Raw genomic sequence first — 8,924 nt, 5'->3', positions numbered from 1 at the left:
ATCGATAGATCTTATGAAACTTCCTGGCAGTTTGAAACTGTGTGCCCGACCGAGACTGGAACTCGGGACCTTTGCCTTTCGCGGGCAAGAGCTCTACCGACTGAGCTACCCAAGCACGACTCACGCCCCGTCCTCACAGCTTTACTTCTGCCAGTACCTCGTCTCCTACCTTCCAAACTTTACAGAAGCTATCCTGCGAACCCTGCAGAACTAGCACTCCTGAAAGAAAGTATATTGCGGAGACATGGCTTAGCCACAGCAGTGTCGAATCTAAACTGGGACACACTTCTTAATGTGGCATCACAGGCAGTGGACTGTATACAAGACAGTGATCTACCTTCGAGCGCCCTGCCGACAGGAGTGGCCGCTCCTGATGTCCCATTTGATGAAGGATCCCACCCAATAACGACGGATTCCATGGAGGGAGAGTCCCTGGGTCCCGCTGCAGCAGCGTCACCACAACTAGCCCTCGATGAGCGCGACAGTAGCTTGCCACGTGTTCCAGTCTCCTGGTCTGATGATGTCGACAATGGAGCAGATTGCGATGGTGGCACTCCTGTTAGGCAATGCGCTTTGGAGGTGCCTGACCTACCTTCCACCAAGTGATTGCGGCTACAGTGACTGTGTCGGATGTTACACACGGGCTGGACATTTCTGCCAGAACGTCTGTACCAATGGTGGGAGCACGCCCACTATACTACCGCATAGCGACGATGAATCTGGCCACCATTTGGGCTTCCCACAAACTGGCCGCGTTCCGACAGATCGTTTATTCTGCTGATGTCGACATTGCCCTCCTCCAAGATGTGATCATCGCTGATTTCTATGCCCCCACTGGCTACACGGCATACATCTCCCATGCTCTCCCATGCTTCTGACAATGGTAGTGGAGTCGCCATCCTCCTCCGTTCTTGATTCCCTGCTGAAGATATAGTGCACCTTTCTAATGTCAGAGGCATTTCTCTCACGCTGTTTGGCTTCCGCATCCTGAATGTATATGGGCTGTCCGGCTCCAGTTGACGTCGTGACCGACACACCTTCATTGCTGGCGAGGTAACGTTGCTTTTTGAGGGTCCCCTGGATGAAATGGTCCTCGGTGGCGATTTCAACTCCACACAAGGACCTGCTGACCAACTTCCACATCATTCCCCATGTGAGGCCCTCTCTGTCATCATCGACAGACTTCACCTTGTTGATACATGGCACCCGTGCAGGTTTCACATACTACAGTGCATTCACCCAGTCGCCTCGACCCTATATACCTCACACATTCCCTTGCAGCCAACACTCGACATGCCGAAGTATGGCGTCTGGCTTTCTCTGACCACAATTCCTACATCTGCGATGTCGTCCTCGCCCGCCAACAGGTGTGGCGCTTCCAAGGCCCGTGGAAATAAAACGTTTCCCATCTGAATGTCCCTGATTGCCGATGGATCGTTGAGGATGCGTGGGCCCTCTGTCGTCGATGTAGCCCCGCATACACATCCACCTTATCCCGGTGACTATCCTGCGCGAAAGCAGCTCTACGCACGGCACTGATGGGATATGGCAAAGACTTCAAAGCTTGGCAAGTGAGCACCGTGGACTTTCATTATGCGGTGCTTTGTGACTGCACTTCGATGGCATTCTCTCCTATCTGTCAGACTATGGTGCACCATGCTAAAGCGCAGATCACTTCACTCATGTGACAATGCTTGGAAGGGACCCTTGTCAGATCCTGCACCCGTGACCATACTCACTAAACGCCATCGATATAATAGTACCTTCTCACACAACACCGACGTCGTTGACGAGCTCTCATCCACGACCTCACCAATACGTAAGGACGACGATATACTATGCAATGCGTCATTGGTCACGGTTTCTATTCTCATTTATGCTGGCTGTACACTGCTGTCCCACATCAAAAAAATGGTTCAAATGGCTCTGAGCACTATGGGACTCAACTGCTGTGGTTATAAGTCCCCTAGAACTTAGAACTACTTAAACCTAACTAACCTAAGGACAGCACACAACACCCAGCCATCACGAGGCAGAGAAAATCCCTGACCCCGCCGGGAATCGAACCCGGGAACCCGGGCGTGGGAAGCGAGAACGCTACCGCATGACCACGAGATGCGGGCGCTGTCCCACATCCTCTGACCTTAATTGAGGAGGTAGCAGCACTGACTGTCAACGCCGTGCCAGAGGACGTGGCTCAAGAACTTCAGGAACAAGTGACCTTCGATGAAGTCCTAGATGCTGTCAAGGAGGGAGCGGCCAACAAGTCCCCTGCACTTGAGGGCCTCCCCATCGAATTTTACAAGTGTTTTAGTTACCTTTTGGTACCTACTTGGACGTTCATCAATCGTGAACTGATGTCACCCACTACGACGATCTCAGCCACCTTCCTTGATGGGGTCATCATCCTGGTCCATAAGCCACATGGGCGATCACGGATCTGTGGGTACCGACCCATCACTCCATTCAACAGTGACATGAAAATGTTTACCTATTTGTTGGCCTCAAGACTCAAGAAGGCAGCAAGATACGTCACCTCCCTTGATCATATTTTGCTGGGCGGTGACAACAATATCCATACGGCCTTTGCTGTTACAGGGACATGATCGCGTTCGCGCAATTTCAACATTTACCTGGCCCATTAGCATCGCTTGATTTCAGTCAGGCATTCGACCGTGTCGACCATACCTTTCTGAAATCGGTCCTCCAACACATGGGTTTTCTGGCTCGTTTAGTAACAGTGGTAATGCAGCCCTTGAGCGAGGCGACTTCAGGAATACTCTGTAAGGGTCGCCTCACTGCGCCTCTAGCTATAGAGCGCTCTATCCGACAGGATTGCCCACTTTCCACGGTACTGTATGCTTTGGCATTAGAGCCCCTACTCCAGGGGCTTCGCCAACGCCTGGCGCACATGGCATTGCATGGGCACCGCTTCCGTTGTACCGCCTATGCTGACGATCTAGTCCTATACTCTGCAATGAAGACGATGTTCGCGCGGCTCTGACTTGGGTGGCGACATATGGGGAGGCATCGGGTGGTTCTCTTAACATTTCCAAATCGAAGGTTCTGCTCATTGATGAGGGTCTTCCTGAGAGATACTATGTCGCACCTCTAAGTGTGGCCGCCAGCGTCCGTTGCTTGGGCATTGATTTTGTTAATGACCTCCGTCGTTCAGCGGCAACCAACAGTAGACGTCTCCTCCAAACTATCAGGGCTGGCCTTGTGACCCACCGGCATAGATCCCTCGACACTGTACAGCGAGCACAATACGTGAATGTTTACCACGCCTCACGCATCCCCCATGTGGCACAAGTCTTCCCGGTTCCGATTACCCTCACGCGTCGTATGTTGATGGCGATGGGATCCTATGTCTGTTCCGGGATGTTATTTAAAGTTCAATATTCATGGGGCTTCGCTGCCCGATGAGCCTGAAAATGGCTCTGAGAAATGTGGGACGTAACGTGTGAGGTCATCAGTCCCCTAGAACTTAGAACTACTTAAACCTAACTAACCTAAGGACAGCACACACATCCATGCCCGAGGCAGGATTCGAACCTGCGACAGTAGCAGCAGCGCGGTTCCAGACTGAAGCGCCCAGAACCGCTCGGCCACACCGGCCGGCTATATGGCTTTGTATGTCGAAAGTGGTGCATGCCCGTTATCTCGACACCAGCGTTCAGTCCACCTGGTATATCACCGTCAATGGCAAACAGGTCAACCAGTTTCGTTTACACCGCAAAACTAACGCTGTGAATTGGATACGCGGTCATACGGACCGTGACCTTTTTGGCCCCGATGCGAAATCATAACTAGTTTATTCAACATACCTTAATGATCGACGCTGTGCACTTGTTCGCAACCCCAGATGCAAGCAGTTCTTTTCCAATTTTCTACGAAGCGCCTTTCATGACCCGCCTTCCAGCTGGAATGTCCAAGCCATGAGATGTTGACACATGTTTCTTCTTTGCTGACATGATGTTCTGAACGCACTACAAATGGAATCTCCATTAAAATTTCGAAAAGACACGTTTGGATGTTCCGCCAATCGGAAAGCGCTGGCGACTCCTGGAATTCTGGTACATAGACTAAAATAATGAATAACAATTAATAAATAAAAAATACAAAATAAAAAATTAAAAAAGCACAAACATAAATAAAATAAATTAAAAATATACACTAAAAAGCAAGAAACAAAAATGCAATAAAATAAACTAAAAAACAAAAGCCTGTACGCACCTACTTTCATTTTCATTGCTACTCTCTATGTTCTTGCCCCTACTTTCTTCCTTTTCTACACCCTTGTAATGATAGGTTAGCTGTTTTGGGATAGGTATCGATAGGTCCCAACGCCTGAAGAGGTACATTTTATTAATTTATTTTTTTTTTTGTTAGGACAGAAGTGGCGGAGGCAAATAGAGATTTTTTTTTAGTTTCTCTATCCTGTCCAGGGGCGAGAAAAAAAGTGCGCTAGGGCTAAAAAAAAAGGAAAAACAATAGTGCAACGACCATAGTAACTGGCTGGGAAGCGGATAACCCGCGTTCGAATTTCAAGGAGACTGTGCAGTTCTCATTTTTTTTTTTTTTTTGTAATGCAGTTTTTGTTTTTAAAAATGGTCAAGGAGACCTTGGTTCAAGTCATGGCTGTGGCACACGTTTTAATTCATGTCTTCAGCTTCCATCATTATCGTAGATAAAAACGAGACTCAAATGCCTCGAGCAAAATTTAATTATAATATCTATTATTTACTAATAATTAAAGCACTTAACTTAAGCATCAGATAGTACATATTTCCAGAATGAGATTTTCACTCTGCAGCGGAGTGTGCGCTGATATGAAACTGCTTTGCAGGAGAGCTTCTGTAAAGTTTGGAAGGTAGGAGACGAGGTACTGGCAGAAGTGAAGCTGTGAGGACGGGGCGTGAGTCGTGCTTGGGTAGCTCAGTTGGTAGATCACTTGCCCGTGAAAGGCAAATGTCCCGACGAGTTCGTGGCTCAGTCCGGCACACACTTTTAATCTGCCAGGAAGTTTCATATCAGCGCACACTCCGCTGCAGAATGAGAATCTCATTCTGGAAACATTCCCCAGGCTGTGGCTAAGCCATGTCTCCGCAATATCCTTTTTTTCAGGAGTGCTAGTTCTGCAAGGTTCGCAGGAGAGCTTCTGTAAAGTTTGGAAGGTAGGAGACGAGGTAATGGCAGAAGTGAAGCTGTGAGGACGGGCGTGAGTCGTGCCTGGGTAGCTCAGTTGGTAGAGCACTTGCCCACCAAAGGCAAAGGTCCCGAGTTCGAGCCTCGGTCCGGCACACAGTTTTAATCTGCCAGGAAGTTTCATATCATCGCACACTCCGCTGCAGAGTGAGAATCTCATTCTGGAAACATTCCCCAGGCTGTGGCTAAGCCATGTCTCCGCAATATCCTTTTTTCAGGAGTGCTAGTTCTGCAAGGTTCGCAGGAGAGCTTCTGTAAAGTTTGGAAGGTAGGAGACGAGGTACTGGCAGAAGTGAAGCTGTGAGGACGGGCGTGAGTCGTGCCTGGGTAGCTCAGTTGGTAGAGCACTTGCCCACCAAAGGCAAAGGTCCCGAGTTCGAGCCTCTGTCGGGCACACAGTTTTAATCTGCCAGGAAGTTTCATATCAGCGTACACTCCGCTGCAGAGTGAAAATCTCATTCTGGAAACATTCCCCAGGCTGTGGCTAAGCCATGTCTCTGCAATACCCTTTCTTTCAGGAGTTCTGCAAGGTTTGCAGGAGAGCATCTGTAAAGTTTGGAAGTTAGGAGACGAGGTACTGGCAGAAGTGAAGCTGTGAGGACGGGGCGTGAGTCGTGCTTGCGTAGCTCAGTTGGTAGAGCACCTGCCCGCGAAAGACAAAGGTCCAGAGTTCGGGTCTCGGTCTGGCACACAGTTTTAATTGCCAGGAAGTTTCAGTACATATTTTTTCACATGACTGGTGGCTTAAATATACTAATCACAACCATGCCGCATTGTGCTTGTTGGTTTGTTACGTAAATTAAGATTTCGTTTTAGCCACTACATTGCACTTACATACGTGGCATTATATCTCTGTGTCATGTGTGATTCAGCCTTGTCGACCAGCATCACAAATACACGTGCTCACTGTTTATGTGAATGTATTTCAGTAAACTTACATTTTGCTGTCTTATTTTTACATGCTTTTGTGTGCATGTTTTGAAAATTACAATTTCAACGGTTTCTGTATATTGTAGTGTGATGCGATACAATCATAATACAAGCTATAACCAGACCTAGTAACAGTAATCAGCTTATTAGAGAGAATGGAATCGAACTCGTTTCACCACACTGCGGTATATTAAGCGTTTGACTCTCAAGTGCTGGCAAAAGTTCGAGTAATTTTTGTTTAAATGAGTTGTGCGTAACAGAAACGTGATACTCTTTCGTCACGCTAACAGCAAACAGCAACAAGGGAAACCGACTGTAATCTGAATTAGAAAGATCAGTTATTAAAATAATTGTTAAACTACAACCAATAAGTAAAATACCGAAAGTAATAACGTCGAAATACATGTTAGGTTCGTATACACTATCCTCACCAAAGAGCAAGCTATCATTTTCTTGTGTGAGTGGCATGCCTTTCCCGGATATGTGGTTCGAAGTTATTCCTACGTTCCCATTCGTGGTGGAATCAGACATAGGCCTATTAGATGAAAGATATTAGCAAAAGCATTTTAATGCCTATAGCTTCAATAGAAACTGATCTTCCAGTCAGTACAGAAAACTTTTAAAACCGTAATTATAGCCCCTCACCTTCAGTTTACGAAAAAATAAGAAAATATACTATCGTTACGTCCTTTCATAGTCAAACAGAATGCACTACAACAGAAGAAAAAGATCTGCAACCTCCAGTTCAGGGAAAGGTAGAGAAGGAATTCGTGTGTGGTTGTAAGTTATTCCACAGTTTAACAAAACACGAGTTAGTCTACTAAAAGTTGTGATAACGATAGCGAAATGATAATATTTTTATATAAAACATTTTTTTAATAAAACTGGTATAATGTTTTGTGAACTGATTTGTCCAACAATAAGAATAAAATAGATTACACAAATTTTTGAAGCTCCTCATTTGCTGTAAGTGATTTCGAGCATTATTCAAAGGCGCATCAAATGTTTCTCCAATCTGCTTTTCCTTACTTTCAGACAAATAATTTCACACAACATATAACTGACTTTCTTCACATTTTAAAAAAATTTTTATACTTTGTTCAGAGAGCAAAATTTTATTGGCACTTCGTCTGCGTTCCTAGCGTCTCTTGTTCTCGAATTGTCCTGATTTTAGTACTTTATTTGAAGGAAAACATTTCGACAGTTAAATAACACGCCAGTGTAACTTTTTATGCGCAAAACACACTGAAGAGCCAAAGAAACTGGTACACCATGGTACAACTGCGTATCGCGTAGGGCCTTCGTGGGCATGCAGAATTGCCGCAACACGACGTGAAATGGACTCCCCTAATGTCTGAAGTAGTGCTGGAGGGAACTGACACCATGAATCCGGCAGGACTGTCCATAAAGCCGTAAGAGTACGAGGGAGTGGAGATCTCTTCTGAATAGCACGTTGCAAGGCATCCCAAACATGCTCAATAATGTTCATGTGTGAGGAGTTTGGTGGCCAACGGAAGTGCTTAAAGCCAGAAGAGTGTTCCTGGAGCTACTCTGTAGCAGTTCTGGACATGTGGAGGTGTTGCATTGTCCTGCTGGAATTGCCCAAATCCGTCGGAATGCACAACGGAGATGAATGGTTCAAAATGGTTCAAATGGCTCTAAGCACTATGGGACTTAACATCTGAGGTCATCATTCCGCTAGACTTAGATCTACTTAAACCTAACTTACCTAAGGACATCACACACATCCATGCCCGAGGCAGGATTCAAACCTGCGACCGTAGAAGCAGCGCGGTTCCGGACTGAAGCACCAAGAACCGCTCGGCCACAGCGGGCGGCGGAGATGAATTGATGGAGGTGATGGGACAGGATGCTTAATTACGTGTCACCTGTTAGAGTCGTATATAGACGTATCACGGGTCCCATATCATTTCAACTGCACAAGCCACACTCCATTACAGAGCCTCCACCAGCTTGAACAGTTCCCTGCTGACATGCAGGGTCCATGTATTCATAAGGTTGTCTCCATACCCGCAAACGTCCATCCGCTCGATACAATTAGAAACGAGAAGAGTTCGAGGAGGCTATATGTTTCCAGTCACCAACAGTCCAACGTCGGTGTTGACGGGCCCAGGCGAGGCGTAAAGCTTCGTGTCGTGCAGTCATTAGCGGTACACGAGTGGGCCTAGGGCTCCGAAAGCCCATATCGATGATGTTTCGTTGAATGGTTCGCACACTGACACTTGTTGATGGCCGAGCATTGAAATCTGCAGCAATTTGTTGAAAGGTTGCACTTCTGTCACGTTGAACGATTCTCTTCAGTCGTCGTTGGTCCCGTTCTTGCAGGATCTTTTTCCGGCCGCAGAGACGACCGAGATTTGATGTTTAACCGGATTCCTGATATTGACGATATACGCGTGAAATTGTCGTACGGGAAAATCCCCACTTCATCGCTACCTCGGAGATGCTGTGTTCCACCGCTCATGTGCCGACTATAACACCACGTTCAAACTCACTTAAATCTTGAAAACCTGCCATTGTAGCAGCAGTAACCGATCTAACAACTGCGACAAGCACTTGCTATCTTATGTAGGGGTTGCCAACAGCAGCGCCGTATTCTGCCTGTGTACATATCTACGTATTTTTAATACGCATGGCCGACCGGAGTGGCCGTGCGGTTCTAGGCACTACAGTCTGGAGCCGAGCGACCGCTACGGTCGCAGGTTCGAATCCTGCCTCGGGCATGGACGTGTGTGATGTCCTTAGGTTAGTTAGGTTTTATTACT

At 47.0% G+C, this 8,924-nt stretch overlaps 1 non-coding gene across 1 annotated transcript; it reads left to right on the top strand.

Annotated features, from left to right (window-relative positions):
* The first annotated feature begins 5,230 nt into the window (after positions 1-5,230).
* Positions 5,231-5,305, top strand: Trnaw-cca (transfer RNA tryptophan (anticodon CCA)). The gene has a single exon. It is a non-coding gene; the product is annotated as a tRNA-Trp (tRNA).
* Positions 5,306-8,924: the final 3,619 nt, after the last annotated feature.

This window comes from Schistocerca nitens, chromosome 1, assembly GCF_023898315.1.
Source record: "Schistocerca nitens isolate TAMUIC-IGC-003100 chromosome 1, iqSchNite1.1, whole genome shotgun sequence".
Lineage (NCBI taxonomy): Eukaryota > Metazoa > Arthropoda > Insecta > Orthoptera > Acrididae > Schistocerca > Schistocerca nitens.
The sequence above is the reverse complement of the archived record's forward strand: the minus strand, read 5'-3'. Positions and strand labels throughout refer to the sequence as shown.